The sequence below is a fragment of the Balaenoptera ricei genome, chromosome 6, assembly GCF_028023285.1.
Source record: "Balaenoptera ricei isolate mBalRic1 chromosome 6, mBalRic1.hap2, whole genome shotgun sequence".
In the NCBI taxonomy this organism is placed as follows: domain Eukaryota; kingdom Metazoa; phylum Chordata; class Mammalia; order Artiodactyla; family Balaenopteridae; genus Balaenoptera; species Balaenoptera ricei.
This window is the reverse complement of record NC_082644.1, coordinates 75217308-75233918: the sequence shown is the minus strand read 5'-3', so window position 1 is coordinate 75233918 and position 16611 is coordinate 75217308. Positions and strand designations below refer to the sequence as shown.

Genomic DNA, 16611 nt, shown 5'->3' with positions numbered 1-16611 from the left:
TTTAACTTGTAAATAACAGTAATGGTTGTGCACCATTTTGAACACAGCCTCTTACCTACTGCTTTCATAATGCAGAAGGACATTAACATGTTCTGAGCACTTATTAACGTCCTGAGTACTTTGTGAAGGTTTGTCTCATTTAATCCTCCACAGCAAGTCCAAGGTTGGAGTTGTATTGTCCCATTTTGTAGGCAAGAAAACTGAGGCTGAGATTCCTGAAATTGTACAGCTGATAAATGGCAGAGCCAGGACTAGAACGTAATTCTTATCCTACTTTCCCTGCTGTCTAATACTGGACTTAGTATGGAGGCAAAATGGCTCCTCAGAACTGGGGTTCAGACTTTGGCCCTGAAACAGGTTGATAGTCAAGAATCATAGGTCCGTGCTCGCTTCGGCAACACATATACTAAAATTGGAACGATACAGAGAAGATTAGCATGGCCCCTGCGCAAGGATGACATGCAAATTCGTGAAGCATTTCATATTAAAAAAAAAAAAAAAAAAGGAATCATAGGTCCTACCTTGAAATAACAGACAGAGACAACTGATTATGGCAGATAAATGGAGAAATGAGTAAAACCATACTTTTAAAATCAAATATTTTATGCATGTAAAATAATTTATGGATATGTCATTTATATAAAAAATATGAATAAAAATAGGTAAGTTAAAGAATATAATAAAATAAACACATATGTGCCCATCACCCATGTATATAAAATTTCTTCATATATATATAATATATATATAAAGAATCTCTTTATCCAGAAATTACCACTGTCTTAAATTTTTTATTTTCCCCTTGCTTTTCTGTATGGTTTTATTACATGTCTATGTATATGCATGTGCAAAATATTTTATTAACTTTGTTTTTAACTTCATATGTATTATACTTCAAGTATTCTTCTGCAACTTGCTTTTTTAAAATTTAACGTTATGTTCCCGAGATTTATCCATTTTGTCACATACAGCTGTGGTTCATTCATTTTTACTGAGGTATAGTATTCTATTGTATGAACATACCTTAATCTATTATTTCTGTCAATGGGCATTTGGATTGTTCCCCGTTTTTGACCATCACAAATAGTGCTATCATGAACATCCTTGTACATATCTCCTGAGCATTATGCTACTACCTAGAAGTAAATTTCTGAGTCACAGAGTATACACATGTTCACCTTGATAAGGCAATGACAAATTGTCTTCTAAAGAGTTTAGACCAGTTTACACTGGTATCAGCAATAGCTAAGTATTTACATATCCTCTCAACATTTGATATTGTTATACTTTCTCATGTTTGCTGGTCTGGTAGGTGGAAAGTGGTGTCTATTAGTTTTAATTTGTAGTTCCTACATAACTTATTTGGTTGAGCATCTTTTCATGTATTTATTGGCTTTTCTGATTTCCTTATCTATGAAATAAATACAGTTCGTATCTCTCTTTATCTTTACTTTCTCAACCCTTTTATACTGACATGTGGCTGAGGAATTGGAGATACATGAGTAGTGCCAACATAAATGAATGAGTGGAAGAAGAGAAGACACCATGTTTGAAAGGCCAGAAATCAATGAGAATGTGGTGTGTTTGAGAAACCAACAGAAATCCCATGCAATATGTTGCTAAAATGCAAGCTTTGACTTTAAGGTAAGAGAGATCTGAAACTGAAGCAAGTTCTACAACAGACCACTTTATAGTAATTTCAAATTAAACATCCCTGGTTATTTGACTCCTGAATTCCAAATGAGGGAATGATTTGTGGAGATGATTTTTTGGAGACAGAGTTATTTCCTCCAACCTCTGCAAGGGGGAGGGGACTGCGGTGCTCCCTTTCATCTCCAGATTAGAGAGAAGGACTTCCCTTGGACCAGTAGGAGAATTTAATATGTACCCTGAGGAGTTTAGGGGGCGTGGTGGACTGATGTCAACTCATGCTTTAAAAACTGGAGTCATCTGCAGTTACAGAGCCAGAAGAGAGGTCAGCAGGCAGCAGCTTGACGTCTACATTTGGTGAGGCATCTTTAGACAATATGAGCCAGGGAAGAAGTTTAACCCTTTCCTTACCACTTCTCTCTTCCCCTGCTTCAACCCGCTGGTGGAATCAGAAACCAGGTTTAGCACATTGGAGGTGGATGGGAGAGGTGGGAGCACCATGTGGGGAAAAAGAGAAGAGACTATGACCCACCCTCTTCTTCCACAAGCAACCAGCCCACGTTGGGCTCCAGCATGGGGGAGGGGCACAATTCAATTTTGAATCAACTTGAGTGTTTTCAGTGTCATATGGGACTTGATGTCTTGAAATATTGAACTGAGAATGTGTTGACATTGGAAGTGAGCATAATATTTTCTATTACCCAATAGGGAACCAAAAAGTTATTGCAACTGCTGGTACTTTCATCTAAGTGTGAGAGAAGAAACAGTCACATGAAAGGTTAAAGGGACAGTGGGAGACATATTGTTTCTTCATGATGTTCTGATTTTCAAAAATGATATAACTAGAGAGCAGCAAGAGAAGAGATTGTAAAGAAGGTGGCAAAGGCCAGATCTGAAGCAGAATGAATCACAGGAGGATTTGGAACTTTCCCATAAAAGCCCTAGAAAGCCATTGAAGAGTCCTAGGTAGGGAAAATCTGTGATCAAAACAGTGCTTTTTGAAAAATCCTTCTAGTTTCAGAGTAAATGATGTCTTAAAGGGCAGCAGGGGCAGGGGTCACCCAGAGGAGGCCATGGTTTAGGAAAAAATATGTGGTGGTTTGGTCTAGATTAGTGGCAGTGAGAATAAAAGAAATGGAAGGTTGTGGGAGAAGTAATAAGCTTGAGATTAATTGGTGATGGACCTGATGTGGGAAGTCAAGAATGGCCTCTACGTTTCTGATCTGAGCCACTAAGTTATCAGCAGCGCTATTTCCAGAAACTAGGAATTCTTTTGATCCTTTACTCTTTTGGGAGGTATACAGGGACAGACAATAGTGTCTCCATCTTACGGATGTGGTGATTAATATTCAAGAAAACCATGTAATTTGCTGAAGTCCACATAACTCATTACATGCTGAGAGCTGTTGCTGGCTTCTTGCAGCTTCTACTTCAAATGACAATGCTTGAACTAGTTCTTTTTTTTTTTTAATATAAATTTATTTATTTATTTATATTTTATTTTTGGCTGTGTTGGGTCTTCGTTGCTGCCCACGGGCTTTCTCTAGTTGCAGCGAGCAGGGGCTACTCTTCGTTGGGGTGCACGGGCTACTCAGTGCGGTGGCTTCTCTTGTTGCAGAGCACAGGCTCTAGGCCACGCGGGTTTCAGTAGTTGCAGCACACAGGCTCAGTAGTTGTGGCTCACGGGCTTAGTTGCTCCGCAGCATGTGGGATCTTCCCGGACCAGGGCTCGAACCCGTGTCCCCTGCACTGGCAGGTGGATTCTTAACCACTGTGCCACCAGGGAAGTCCAAACTAGTTCTTTTTGACTGCATTTAGAAACAAATGCCCCACCATAGGTGAAGTTAAGAGTGTAATTTAAAGGAAGAGAGAAAGAAACTGAATTCTGATACAGTCCTCAAGCTTAAAACATTTATACATTCAACGATTTCAGCAAAACATAATTATGCTTCTTAGAATCATGGAACCACTTCATGAAACCCTGGATTTTAATATAGTTGAGAAAACTCTGAACTGGCCTAGGTAACATTTGTTTCTCTTCCAGCCACACTATTCTGCAATTTATCTTTTAGAGCAGTATCTCTTAAACCTTAACCTGCATACGAATCACTTCAGGATCTTGTTACAATGCCAATTCTGCTTCAGTAGGTTTGGGGTGGGGCTCAAGATTCTGCATTTTTCACAGGAGATGCCCAGGCTGCTGGTCTGACTTTTGAAAAGGCAAGGTTTTATTTTAGATGAGCCCAGAACTTCTCAAAGTTGATGTGGACACTGAAAGAGATCAGAGGGAAAGGACTGAAAGGAATCCCAGAAATGTAATTATGTTGGGGATAAACAGATCTAACCCTTGCAAAATGGTGAAGCAGACAAACTTTGCCAGGCCTATTTCCCCACTTTCCAAATTCCTTTCCTCATTCAACACCTGCCCACCCCTTAGTCCATCTTTCTACAGATTAACTCACTAATCCTTGCCTGGGGGCAGACTGGAAGGTGTTTTTTCCTGTAACCCCTCCCAGGAAGCTGTATTTTCAACTGCACTTTCAAATTTCTAGACCCAAAGGATAATTAACTTTATTATGTAGAATGAGAGGTGATACTTTGATATTTGGGGGAAGGGGTCCCTGCTCAGCCCTCCTTCAAAGCTGATGTAGACCGATCCTGGAGAAGGGAAGAGACCACCAGTTGAAGTGGCTTGTCCTATAGGGAATATTTTATCCTGCTTAATTTCCCCTGCCTCCTTGAAATCAATCTTTAAGATATGCCAAATATTAAAAGGAAAGAATTTCTCTCCAAAGAATATCTGTTGGCAACTCTGCCCATGCTTTCCTTAGGCAGAAGTGATGTGGAGGGTAGGGACATTGTTGAACTCTCAGTAAGTTAAGGGATAAACAGGTGGAGATGGATTGGATTAGACTGAATTGTTCCAATTAATCATGCTGAATTTAGAGCCAAGAGATGTTAGGTTCTGCTCTGGGTTTGGCCATTTACTGTGACCTTGGACAAGCCATTTCACAGCTTTAGTTTCAGTCTCTTCACAAGTGAAATGAAACAACGGGACAAAATGGCCTCTAAGTTTCCTTCTTGTTCTAAAAACTGTGTATGAAGTTGTTTCAGGTGAACTTGAAAAAAAAAAAGATAATTTTTACGCTGCCAGTTTTTACACTGGCTGGTCATCAAAATCACTTCAGAGAGCTTTTTAAAAATATAGGTCTTTTCCTACCCTGTTATGATCATAGATGCAGCCTTGGAAACTATTTCATAAAGTTCTTCAGGTCAAGTCTGTCCATCTGATCAATTTGGAAATCACTAAACCAAGCCACCAGGCGGCGACGGAGAGATGCTGATTTCCATCTCAGTAATTTAAAACCATTTTGAATATTAAAATACAAATAAAATTGGTTTTCCATTTCCATGTCTAATTTTACTTCATAATTTGAAATAAATTTGTGGTTGAAAGCATCTCTTACGTTTTGGTATTTTGGGTTTAATTTTCTTCTATGTGAGCTGAAGCTATATTAATATAATATATATATAATTTCCAGCATTACAGACATATAAAATTAATGTAATCTTTAGCACTCAAGCTAAGGTTGGAGGTTTAGAGAGTGGCAAGCTATCTCCTGATGTGAATGAAAGATAAATGTTCCAAATTTTCTAAGATAATCTCTTGACCCATAGTTCCCACATTTCTCTTGCTCTTTTCTTTTTTTAATTGCAGTATAGTTGATTTACAGTATTGTGTTAGTCTCAGGTGTACAGCAGAGTGATTCAGTTATATATATATATTTTTTTTTTCAGATTATTTTCCATTATAGGGAAGATATTGAATATAGATGCAATAAGATTACTGCAAGATATTGAATACTGTTCTGTGTGTTATACAGTAAATCCCTGTTGCTTATCTATTTTATGTATAGTAGTTTGTATTTGTTAATCCCGTATTCTAATTTATCCCTGCTCCCCTCCCCTTCCCCTTTGGAAACCATAAGTTTGTTTTCTATGTCTCTGAGTCTGTTTCTGTTTTATAAAATGTATATATTCATTTGTATTATTTTTTAGATTCCACATATAAGTGATATCATATATTTGTCTTTCTCTGTCTGACTTACCTCACTTAGTATAATATTATCTAGGTTCATCCATGTGGCTGCAAATGGGAATCTTTCATTTTTTATGGCTGAGTAATATTCCATTGAGTGAGATATTAATATAGACAACTATATCTATATATTAATATATATCTCACATCTTCATAAACCAATCATCTGTTGATGGGCATTTGGGTTGTTTCTTCACCTTGGTTATCATAAATAGTGCTGCAATGAACATTGGGGTACATGTATCTTTTTTTTTTTTTTAAATAAATTTATTTATTTTATTTTACTTTTGGCTGCGTTGGGTCTTTGTTGCTGCACGCGGGCTTTCTCTAGTTGCAGTGAGCAGGGGCTACTCTTTGTTGCAGTGCACAGCCTTCTCATTGCGGTGGCTTCTCTCGTTGCGGAGCACGGGCTCTAGGCGTGCGGGCTTCAGCAGTTGCAGCATGTGGGCTCAGTAGATGTGGCATGCGGGCTCTAGAGCGCAGGCTCAGTAGTTGTGGTGCATGGGCCTAGTTGCTCCGTGGCATGTGGGATCTTCCCAGACCAGGGCTCGAACCCGTGTCCCCTGCATTGGCAGGCGGATTCTTAACCACTATGCCACCTGGGAAGTCCCCATGTATCTTTTTGAATTATGGTTTTCTCCAGATATATGCCCAAAAGTGGGATTGCTGGATCATATGGTAGCTCTATTTTTAGTTTTTTAAGGAACCTCCATATTGTTTTCCATAGTGGCTACACCAATTTACATTCCCACCAACAGTGTAGGAGGGTTCCCTTTTCTACACACCCTCTCTAGCATTTATTTGTAGACTGTTAGATGACGGCCATTCTGACCAGTGTGAGGTGATTTCTCATTGTGGTTTTGATTTGCATTTCTCTAATAATTAGCGATGTTGAGCATCTTTTCATGTACCTCTTGGCCATCTGTGTGTCTTCTTTGGAGAAATGTCTATTTAGGTCTTCTGACCATTTTTTATTGGGTTGTTTGTTTTTTTGATATTGAGTTGTATGAGTTCTTTGTGTATTTTAGAAATTAACCCCTTGTTGCATCATTTGCAAATATTTTCTTCCATTTCATAGGTTGTCTTTTCATTTTATTGATGGTTTCCTTTGCTGTGTTTGTTTGATTAGGTCCCATTTGTTTATTTTTACTTTTATTTCTTTTGCCTTGGGATACCAATCTAAGAAAATATTGATATGATTTATGTCTGAAAATGTTTTGCCTATGTTCTCTTCTGGGAGTTTTATGGTGTCATGTCTTATAGTTGAATCTTTAAGCCATTTTGAGTTTATTTTTGTGTATGGTGTGAGGGTGTGTTCTAACTACATTGATTTACATAAGGCTGTCCAGCTTTCTCAACACCACTTGCCGAGGAAACTGTCTTTTCTTCATTGTATATTCTTGCCTCCTTTGTCATAGATTAATTGACCGTAGGGGTGTGGGTTTATTTCTTGGCTCTCTATTCTGTTCCATTGACCTATATGTGTGTTTTTGTGCCAGTACTACACTGTTTCATTTACTGCAGCTTTATAATAGTATTGTCTGAAGTCTGGGAGGGTTATGCCTCCAGCTTGATTCTTTTTCCTCAGGATTGCTTTTGTGGTTCCATATAAATTTTAGGATTATTTTTTCTAGTTCTGTTAAAAATGTCACAGATAATCTGATAGGGATTGCATTAAATCTTTAGGTTGCTTTGGGTAGTATGGCCATTTTAACTATTAACTCTTCTAGTCCAAGAGCACAGGATATCTTTTCATTTCTTTGCATCATCTTCAATCTCCTTTATCAATGTTTTATAGTTTTCAGCATATAGGTCTTTCACCTCCTCGGTTAGGCTATTCCTACGGTATTTTTGCTTTTGTTTTTGGTGTTTTTTTGACACAATTTTCAACAGTATTTTTTTTTTTTCACTTTCTCTTTCTGATATTTCATTGTTACCGTAAAGAAATGCAACAGATTTCTGTATATTAATCTTGTATCCTGCTACTTTGCTGAATTCATTTATTAGTCCTAATAGTTTTTGTGTGGAGTCATTAGGGTTTTCTATATAGAGTATCATGTCATCTGCAATTGTCATCTTCCCTTTTATTTCTTTTTCTTGTCTGATTGCTGTGACTAGAACTTCCAATACTACGTTGAACAGAAGTGATAAGAATGGGCATCCTTCTCTTGTTCCAGAATTTAGTGGGAAGCCTTTCATATTTTCACATTGAGTATTATATTGGCTGTGGGTTTGTCATAAATGTCTCTTGCCCTTTTCTTGGAAGTTTCTAGAATGAGTAGGTGTTGCTTACTCTCTCAAAAACTGACTCCATCATCTTTCCCCTTGAAATATCTATTTTTCTTATCTGTAAAATGAAGTTAATAAGTAAACTAACCTCATAAGGTTGTTTTGAGGATTAAATAAGTTACTATATCTAAAGCATTTAGAACAGTGCCTTGCATATAACTAGCATACATAATATGTAAGTTATTCATATTGTTGTGCTGTTATCATTACTGTCTGTCCTGGCAGGGCCTCCACCATTCAGTTATCCAGTCCCAAAACCTGGGTTCTGCTCTTCCCTGTCCTTCAGAGAGAGAGAGAAAATGATAAAGCAAATGGGACAGAATGTTAATGGGTGAATCTGGGTAAAAGATATGCAGGTGTTCTATGTACTTTTCTTACCGCTGCAACTTTTCTATAAGTTTGAAATAATTTTCAAAACAAGGTTAAACAATCAAAACAAAAACATCACTGGCTTCCTCAGAATAATGTCCAAAGCCCTTACTTACTTCTTCAGACTCATCTCCTACTCTTTCTCCCTATGGTGTTTAAGCTTTAGCCATAATATCAATACATGATTTCAGTTCATTACCATTGCACTTGCTGTTCTCTAAGTTAGAATGCTATGGTCTTCACCTACTTTCTACCTGGAAAATTTCTATTTATACTTTGATACCCAGTATATAATCCCTCCTGTATGATGCCTATGTTATTTGACTTATCACCTGACTCCCCTGGGCTGACTGTTTTCTCATTTTGACTCCTGTGCCCTTTTCTCACATACTGTAATTAGTCTGTTTCCTCTACTAGACTCAGAGTTCTTGGAGAACAGATCCCCCCATGTCTTATTCATCATTGCACCCCAGAGTCTGAAATCCTGATTTCTGTCCTCTTGTGCTCAAAGATACATTTTTATTTGCTTGGCCATGCCGGTTCCTCACGTTTTGCCTTTTGAAGTGGCCATAATGACTCTCAATTTGCTGCTGCTTCCCATTGTTCCTAGCTGAAACTTGGCTTCTGGCTGCTCTCCTTTTTTTTTTTTTTTTTTTCCTCCGTGAGAAGGATGTGAACCTTTACTGATGAGGAGCTGAAATCTAGTGGTCATCGTTGTTACCATAGAGCTCTCCCCACCCCAGTGACCTCCTTACCTTAACTCTAATTCTGTGTTTTGGAGCCAGTCACTTTACCTCTTGGAAGTCTCAGTTTCCCCATCTATAAAAAGGGTACACTTTAGTCCAACATCCCTTATAAGAGAGTTAAGCAGAGGAGGAAAAATAATTTTCCCTCTACCCTTCTGGGTTCTTGCCTGAGACCCCTGAAGGGGAGCAGAATATGCCAGCCCAATATATGCCTCTTTGGCATAAGGATTATCTTGAACATGTCATTTTTAAGAAACAGCAGACACAGGGGAAGCTCTGAAAACTAAATAGAAGTTACCTTTTTGTAAGAGATATTTACATTTATAAGGGAAATCTTCATTTGTAAGAATGTCTCCCTCTCTGTACCCAGGAAGAGAAGGATGAGACTCTAATCTCTAGAAACTCTTTATGAATGCAGAAGGTTCTATTTAAATCTACATAATAAGCATACCCTTGTTTACTGTGCTTTTCCTGGTAACCTCCCATAACCAGTTTCCCCCACCCCCCAACATCTTTCTTTTGTCTTTAGCTGAAGATGGTTTTTAAGGGGAGCTTTCAGTCAAGAACCTAGAAGGGTAGAGGGAAAATTATTTTTCCTTCCCCATAGCTTTCTGTAATAAAAGACAGATTAAGAAAAGAAAAACAAATAACATGAATAACATGTATACCTCCTGTACACATGGGAGAAACCCAGGAAAACTGATTAACTCCTCAAAATGGCCCAAGCTACCACCTTAAATACCATCTTCAGCTAGTGACAAAAGAAAGATGTTTGGGGTGGGAGTGGGGGAGCCTGTAATGAAAGGTTACCAGGAAAAGCACCGTAAACAAGGGTAAGGTTGTTATGCACATTTAAAAGGAATCCTCTCTATTGGTAAAGAGTTTCTAGAGATTAGAAGTCTTATCCTTCTCTTCCTGGTTGCAAAGGGAAAAATCCTTACAAATGGAGATATCCCTATACACATAAATTTCCTTCACAAAAGGGCAACTTCTGCTCTGTTTTCAGAGATTCTCCTGTGTCTGCAGCTTCTCAGAAATAACCAACCTAAGATAATCCTTATGCCAAAGAGGTATACTTTGGGGTGTCAAATCCTACTCCTTTTCAGTTACACGTTATTTTCTGTGCCATTTGCTTAGCCTTCCTGTTAAAATAGGTCATTTCATTTAGTCCTTCATGCTAATTTGTCAAAGTTCATCAAATGTTAATAAAAAACTAAGTTATTTCTTGAGCGTTATATGAGTCAAAGACCAGTGTGCCCCTTTGGTGAATGTGTGTCCCTTTGGATTTTTATGTTTTCATTCTATGGAGATTTTAGGATAGGGCAAGCTTAGCAGAGTTTATAGCAATAAATGACTCTTCTAAAAGTTCCATGTTTTCATTGCTTGTTTTTACTACGATTTAAGACAATATGTTTTGTGGCTAAAAAATGAACAGATCCCTTGAAGAAGAAAAATATGGACATTGGCAGTAAAACATATTCACTTTGAAATACACTTGTGAGGACTAAGTAGTTTCTACACTGATGAAATAGATCACATGCTTAAAATTTGTCTTTTGAGAACATAAGCAGTATGATTCTGGAATGAATGCCTTGTCTTTTTTATTCAGTACTCTATTCTGGTGCCTCAGACAGTGTCTGACCCTAGTAAGTAGGAGCTCAACAAATATTTGGTGAATGAATTGAGAAATGCAATATTTCCTGCCATATCAGTTAACAAAGGATGTCACAGTCATCAGCGATTGCAGCCACTGCCAGCTGTGAGCTGGTGAGCCCTGAAGGAACTCAGGAAGGAAAAGAATACCTGCTATCTAGCAGCCATCAGACTGCAGCCATTCCCTATGGTGAGCCCTGAGGAAACTCAGGATGTGAAAACACGGGATAATGGCCCGAAGACAGCTGAGGTGCATATCAAAGGAATGATTTCAGTGAGCCCCGACTCTTGCATCTTCCCATACACAGAAAAGCGCTAAATTCCTTAACTTGGGATATCTGGTTTTCTTTAATTCACGATAATCTTTTGATGTTCCTGACTACCTGCCCTTTGTTGCAAAACTTCTATTTAACCTGGCTCCCCCCATTGCCTCCTCGGAGCAGTTTTCTCAGGGTTACTTGTGATGCTGCCTCCCGGGCCTGAAGTCCTAAAAATTCCTGCCAAATAAAACATAACTCTCAACTTTTAGGTTGTGAATAATTTTTTTAGTCGACAGAATAATGAATGAGGTCAGTAAGCTCGTTTGGGGGAATGTCAGAACTTAGCCTAAATATATTGAAACAAGTGAGAAAGACAACCCTGAAGAGACAGGTTCTTTGAGGCTCAAAATCTGCCGTATGGAAACCGCTTGATGCTTTTGCTTGATCTATAATGAAGATGATCAGCTGCACCTAGTCCAGGGCTTTTCAATTAGATATTGTCCAAATGTCCCTGGAATTGAAGGTGGTAACAATATTTTTTTGTCTCTTTGTGTTCCTGCTGTTTGTTGCACACTGTAGTTTTTTGAGTCAGAGTTTTCTGGAGTAGCTTTGTTGTAATAAAAGGCTGAGTTACTGACAGCCATTCCCTTCTCATCTGCTCTTTATCAACATTGTACTGTTTCCTGTACCTGTAAGTGATGGGGAAATGATACTGCTGACATTAGTACGTGCTGAGTAACCCAAAGTTATGTTGTATTAATCTTCCGGTTCATATACTCTAACTTTATCACATTTTAAATGATTTACCGTTATTTTCTTGTTGAGTTCCTTTTTATCTGCTTGTCTCAGGTTTTCTGAACACTTTTCTCTTTTTGCTGCTCTTCCAGTCTGGAGAATTGACAAATGACAATTTTGGGGCAGTGGAGGAGAGAATACTCTATAAATCATCAAAATCAACATACTACACATTCTCAGCATACTGAAATGAAGAATAAAAAGCTGCAAATAGGATTGATTCCTTTGGACTTATATTGGATTGGCTGCAACACAGATTCTGCTGTGGGTTGAAGTCATTTTCTACTTTGGCACTACTAAGTCCATGGGGAATGGTGGAGTCGTGATATAGCAGCAAGATTCTGGGAGCAGGCCAGCATCTACATCTGTTCTGAACTGTAAGTGGACTGGAAAAATGCTTTGAAAACAAAACCAGAAGAGGGAGGTGAAGGAAAATACAAAACATTTACCCTGAAAAGTCCACGAAAAATGATTCGATCAATTGCAAGGAGATTGGATTTAGAGAAAAATTGTTATAGAAATAAAATGTATACAATTCTTTCTATGTCTTTATCCATTAAGTTTCTCTCTCTTCTTATGATACAAGAATCATAATACATAATACAAGAAAATCTTATTAGGAAGGACTAAAACATCACTTTAGATGATTCTTAGTGATTGAAGTGCAATGTCTTGGTAGTACCTTCTAGACATTCAACATACTTCTAGTGAATTGCATAACGGATCTCTTTTCTCCAAAAGTGTGACTACGCCATCTTGTAGGAATCCTTTATTTTTATTTTTTTATTTTTTGCATTAAGAAGTACTCTTATCAGTTGAATGCCGTGAAGACCATGGGTGGGAGAGAATGTGGCTGATTTACTGGAAAGAGTTTGGAAACAGACTGGCCTGGGTTCAAATTCAGGCTCCATCATTTCCTGTCTGGGTGACTTCACACAAATTGCTCTCTGGCCCTCAGCTTTTTTACCTGCAGTGGGGATAGTAATATCTAATTCACAGGGTCATTGTGAGGATTAAGTGAATCCCTGGCTGCAGGGAAAGCATGGGAAAATGTTAGTTTGCTTTCTCTCTGTTCTCTATGAGCTCCCTTTCCTTTTATCTTATTGTCCTGCAGATACTGTCGAATATCTAGAGACTTGATTTCCAGAGGAGGTGTTTTTGTCTGACTGGAGTCAATGAAACAAACTTGGCTTATCTAAACTTGAAATTATTTTTTTCTAACTAGCTATAAATGGCTAGTAAAACCAAGAGAGAAAACAGGCTTCATGGTATATACACACAGAGAGGGAGATTCTAAGTCTACTTGGAGAAGCTGGGGCAAAGATCAATTGAGCTATTTAGCCAAAATACCATATTCTTTTTGGAAAGACTCTCTGAAACAGCAGTCAAATTTCAGTAAATGGCAAATAGAAGGTTCAAAATAATAGAAATCATAGCAATAATATCCACATGATTTAGGAAATTTTTTTTTCTCAGAAAAGCACTTTACGTTACCTAATTAATTCCTGGGATGTGTAAGGAGAATAAGGGGTCCCAGAGCTCTATTCAATGTCTTTGCGTTACTATAAAACGAGAGAATCGAAATGAAATTGATTATTTCTAAGGTCCCTTTTAATCTAAAATCCTAAAAATCTGTACCTTTAAACTGACATTAAAATTATTTTAATTTAAAAAAATTTTTTAAATTAATTTTTATTGGAGTATAGTTGATTTACAGTGTTTTGTTTATTTCTGCTGTACAGAAAGGTGAATCAGTTATATATATACATATATCCACTATTTTTTAGATTCTATTCCCTATATACAGAGTATTGAGTAGAGTTCCCTGTGCTATACAGTAGATTCTTATTAGTTATCTATTTTATATATAGTAGTATGTATATGTCAATCCCAATCTCCCAGTTTATCCCTTTCCCCCCACCCCTGCTTTCCCCCTTTGGTAACCATAAGTTTGTTTTCTACATCTGTGACTCTATTTCTATTTTGTAAATAGGTTCATTTGTACCATTTAAAAAAAAAATCTTATTTATTTATTTATGTTTATTTTTTTATTTTTGGCTGCGTTGGGTCTTTGTTGCTGCACGCGGGCTTTCTCTGGTTGCTGCGAGTGGAGGCTACTCTTTGCTGTGGTGCGCGGGCTTCTCATTGTAGTGGCTTCTTTTGTTGCGGAGCATGGGCTCTAGGGCGTGTGGGCTTCAGTAGTTGTGGCGCACGGGCTCAGTAGTTGTGGCTCACGGGCTCTAGAGCGCAGGCTCAGTAGTTGTGGTGCACAGGCTTAGTTGCTCCGTGGCATGTGGGATCTTCCCAGACCAGGGCTTGAACCCACATCCCCTGCATTGGCAGGCAGATTCTTAACCGCTGCGCCACCGGGGAAGTCCCCCATTTGTACCATTTTTTTTAGATTCCACATATAAGCGATATCATATGATATTTGTCTTTCTCTGTCTGACTTACTTGGTATGACAATCTCTAGGTCCATCCATGTTGCTGCAAATGGCATTATTTCATTCTTTTTTATGGCTGAGTAATATTCCATTGTATATATGTACCACATCCTCTTTATCCATTCCTCCAGCAATGGACATTTAGGTTGCTTCCATGTCCTGGCTATTGTAAATAGTGCTGCAATGAACATTGGGGTACATGGATCTTTTTGAATTATGGTTTTCTCCAGATATATGCCCAAAAGTAGGATTGCTGGATCATATGGTAGCTCTATTTTTAGTTTTTTAAGGAACCTCCATACTGTTCTCCATAGTGGCTGTACCAGTTTACATTCCCACCAACAGTGTAGGCGGGTTCCCTTTTCTCCATACCCTCTCCAGCATTTATTGTTCGTAGATTTTTTGATAATGGCCTAAAATTATTTTTATACTTTACATATTAACAACAAATAAGAATGATTTATGAGAACTTACTTGGCATGCTTCAAGTCATTTTCTCTCTATAATTACCCTAGGAAGTAGGTATTATTATTAATCCTATTTTGATGAAGAAACTGAAGCTGAGAGAATTTAAGTAATTTTTCCAAGCTTCTCCAGTTAGCATGAGGTAAAGCTCAGATTTAACTGGAATTCTGATTCTATCTCATGCCTTTAACCCACACCTATATTGCCTCCCAGTATATAGTAGACACATTGCTTGTTGACAGTGGGATAAGAAGCTATATTAGCAAAAGAGAAAATTCAATCTTGCTGAAAAATATTTTCTTAAATAAATGTAATAGTGAATAATTATACATATCGGAGCTGGGAAATTTGTCAGTGCTTTGGACTGTAAGTCCTAAGGGTAGGCAAAATGTTTTTTTTCACCTTGGCTCCTGCTTGCCTGGTACAGTAGGCATTGAGTAAATTTTTAGTGAATGAAATGTATATTGTATAACCTCATTATAAATCGTTATAAAGGTTTTGAAGGCTAGAAGCAACTTTATAGCTCTTCTAATCTGTGTACTTCTCACCCCACTACTTTATAGAAGGAACTGAAATTCGAAGAGGGGAGTAAGGAAGACATCACTAGCACCCAGGGCTCCTAATTCGTAATCCAGAGCTCTTTCTACTTTGCTGTCATATGGAATCCTTTGCTTCCTGACAGTGTATTCACAGGGCTCAATGCCTATCTCCTCTCCAGTTGAGATGCTCAGGTCTCAAGTTTACAGCCTCTACTTTTTTGCCCATTGTTCACCCTTGAAAAAAGCTGAGGGCATTGCAGGAAATGCCAGCTGGCATGGAACAACACTCCCTTAAGAGAGGACTAGTTTTGCCTGGCCTTAGGGAACTTGCTTGCCTTTTTCTCAGCTGTGTCTGAACCAATATGGCTGGATTTACAGGAGCCAAGAGGATGTTTCACCATCTACCTATTAGTGGGGGAACTGGCTTTTCTGCTCCTCTAACAGGGTTTTGGAAGGGTAGATGGCTTGGGGCCAGTCCACTGAGGCACTCCTCCTTGGATTGATTGCATGTTGCTAAAGGAAAGGAAGCTCTGTGCTGAGCTCCAGAGCCAAGGGTGACAAATGGCTTGCATAAATGTGCAACAGCAAGTGTGATCTGAAGACAGTTGCACACTGTTGCAAACTTTCTCCTAAATACATGTCATCACATTGGGACAATCAACTGAGAAAGACCAGGCTTTAAAGAAAAGAAATATTATTTTTCTTAATTGCAAAAGTACTACATATTTATTGTAGAAAATTTAGAAAGTACAGACAAATACAAAGAAGAAAATAAATGCCAACTATTAGATTACCATCCTGGGGGACTCATCAGGAAGTTTTTGTTTTATATATATATACATATAATTTATTTATTTAGGCTGCCCCGGGTCTTAGTTGCAGCACGCAGGATGTTGGTTGCGGCATGCGGGCTTCTTAGTCGTGGCATGTGGACTTCTTAGTGGCGGTATGCATGTGGGATCTAGTTCCCTGACCAGGGATTGAACCCAGGCCCCCTGCACTGGGAGCACAGGGTCTTACCCACTGGACCACCAGGGAAGTCCCTCTTTTTTTTTTTTTTTAATTAATTAATTTATTTATTTATAGCTGTGTTGGGTCTTCGTTTCTGTGCGAGGGCCTTCCCCCGTTGCAGCAAGTGGGGGCCACTCTTCATCACGGTGCGCGGGCCTCTCATTATCGCGGCCTCTCTTGTTGTGGAGCACAGGCTCCAGACGCGCAGGCTCAGTAGTTGTGGCTCACAGGCCTAGTTGCTCCGCGGCATGTGGGATCTTCCCAGACCAGGGCTCAAACCCGTGTCCCCTG

At 38.6% G+C, this 16611-nt stretch overlaps 1 non-coding gene across 1 annotated transcript; it reads left to right on the top strand.

Moving 5' to 3' along the window:
* The first annotated feature begins 382 nt into the window (after positions 1-382).
* Positions 383-489, top strand: LOC132368315 (U6 spliceosomal RNA). The gene has a single exon (XR_009504053.1). It is a non-coding gene; the product is annotated as a U6 spliceosomal RNA (small nuclear RNA).
* Positions 490-16611: the final 16122 nt, after the last annotated feature.